The following is a 2,500-nucleotide window of genomic DNA, read 5'->3' as shown; positions in this document are numbered from 1 at the left end:
ATCGATATCGGTCGATATGGTATAAATTGATAAAGTTATGCTCGATTATGTACGCGAAAACAGAAAAAGGGCGCTGGTGACAAAAAAAGTACTAACGATTCTGTTATTGTTTTGATATTCTGTCATCCCAGACTCTTGCGCATCTGGTGACCTATTTTTTATTCGCCAGTTCCGAGAAAAGTGTCGTTTCGATGCGTGGTGGGCCCGGGATGACAATTCGAGTTGAGTTGGAAGTTCATGTGAAGTCCTGGAAACAAGAAAAAAAGAAGATCCACGCTTCCCTAACTCAAAAAGTCATTAGAAACCGAGGGTAGCTTGTATGGAGACTTTTGTTCCTCGTGCGCTAAAACGCCGAATTAAATTTTTTATCTATACTTAACAGGAAAAAAGTTGCCTCCTTCGCGATATATAGGCAAATAAAGAATGGGTGCTATCATTTCGGGACAAAACAGGTGAAAATTTAGGTCGAAAAAAGTGTTTATAGACAAGGCATTTGAATTTAGCCAAAATCTGACTTGACCACGGGAATGCGCGCATAAAAGCACCCCTAGGGCAGTTTTTATACGGAGCAGTCTCATTTGCTTCCTGGATGTGCAGGGCCAAACATGGCCAAAAGTGGTGATTTTGGCCGTCCAAGGTGTCCATTTTCCGCGAAAATGGCGTTTTTTGGCGTCACTAAAAAAATCATTGCGAAGCAACTACTGGAGATATGCTTGTAAAACTTTGGGAGCGGTCGTGCGAACACATGCGCCAAGTTTTCTGCTAAAGTCTGCAGGCCAGATCTGCCGGGCGGCACATAAAACCGGAAAAAACCACCTAAAAAAAGAGCATGCCAAACAAAGTCTCACATTTCGCTGAATAACTTTTGATCTAGAAGAGTTAGACAAATTCTGATTGCGGGAACGGCTCCGCCGTGTGTTTTTACATATGTCTATGTCCCGTAGATAAAAAGTACATGTTGCAAAAAAAGTACATGTTGTACATAAATCTACCTTTGATATTCGGATTCCCCGTGAAAAACTACGCCTAGGCCGCAGGGTTACAAAGACGAGTCATTGCACTTATGCCCTTTTATAGACGCTTTTAGAAATCGGCCAAAACAGTATTTATTAATTTAGACAGTGTTCCGCTGACATGTCGCATGCTGCGATATGTCCACGTGAAAGAGCACCGAAAAGCACCCCTAGAACACCCTTCATACCCGTTCTAACGGTTCTCTTTCATCTTCATAATAATCAAATTAAAGAACACCATACAAAAAACAAGATCTCGTGTGTAGTGGCTCGCCAGGCATACTAAAACCAAGATGTCGTGTGGGCACATGCCAGACATCATATCTTGCGTTTGCAAACACACGCAAAGTCGGTAAACAGCTCAAAACGGGCTAAAAAGTAGACAGCACCCGGACTTCCCCGGTGGTCACCCACCCGAGTACTACCCGAGCTTGAGGCTGCTTAACTTCACAGAGCAGACGGGATATGGTGCTTTCAGCCTAAGATGGCCGTCTACATTTGACTTTGACCGACACGCCTATTAGTGTTTATCACTCGTATACATTGGTACAACACATTTACACACTCACATGTCCACATACGTGGCCATAGACTGCACACGATGGCCCCCAATACCCCTTCTGGCCCTCAGAATTGGCTGGGTGGATGGCTACACTTTATATAGTAACAAAACAAAAAGGGGGGTGGTGTGGCGCACTCCAATACAAACGTGTGGCCAGCAGCTCACTCCTACAACGCAGCATACGTATTCTCTCCGATAGGAACCCCACACAGACCGACACCTTCATACACAGCAGTGCAGATAGCCGCCGCACCCCATATTTGCGCATACGCGGCCTGGAAACAATGTTAAACCACCAAAGTGGCCATTTACGACTTGCACAACCATACCTACGCTTCCTATGCGACATGACATGTGCACGTACGCGTCTTAGGCAATATGAACACCTTCGACACCTTCATACATGCACAGCGCGCGCTCCGCTTAAGTACGACACCAACTTGTCATATACATCATGCGTTTCCTCCCGTCACCTTTCATCACCTCCATATTCACACCCATGCGCCGTCACCTTCCTCGCGCCATCACCTTCACCATTTTCACCTCCATATCCGCGCTTCCTCCGCCGTCACCTTCCGCGTACGCGTCCATATTCGCTGCGTTTCCTCGCGCTTCCTGCCTGTTATTAATCCAAGCCAAAAACATCTCCAAACCCATACAATTAGAACAGCAAACAACTTCGCATTTTTTCACAAAGTCCTCAGCTTCATTTTGCATACTTTATCCTAGTCTAATTCACGCTATTCCGCTCTCTTTAACATACTTAAACTAAGTCTAATTCACGCTACTCTGCTCTCTCTAACATACTTAAACCAAGTCTAATTCGCGCTATTCTGCTCTCTTTAACATACTTAAACCAAGTCTAATTCACGCTACTCTGCTCTCTCTAACATACTTAAACCAAGTCTAATTCGCGCTATTCTGC

General features: G+C 44.8%; 1 non-coding gene across 1 annotated transcript; it reads right to left on the bottom strand.

Annotated features, from left to right (window-relative positions):
- Nucleotides 1–1,388: 1,388 nt before the first annotated feature.
- On the bottom strand, nucleotides 1,389–1,502 carry PITG_33179. The gene has a single exon (XR_009934573.1). It is a non-coding gene; the product is annotated as an 8S ribosomal RNA (ribosomal RNA).
- Nucleotides 1,503–2,500: the final 998 nt, after the last annotated feature.

The sequence above is a fragment of the Phytophthora infestans genome, genomic scaffold (assembly GCF_000142945.1).
Source record: "Phytophthora infestans T30-4 supercont1.52 genomic scaffold, whole genome shotgun sequence".
Classification (NCBI taxonomy): Eukaryota; Oomycota; class Peronosporomycetes; order Peronosporales; family Peronosporaceae; genus Phytophthora; species Phytophthora infestans.
The sequence above is the reverse complement of the archived record's forward strand: the minus strand, read 5'-3'. Positions and strand labels throughout refer to the sequence as shown.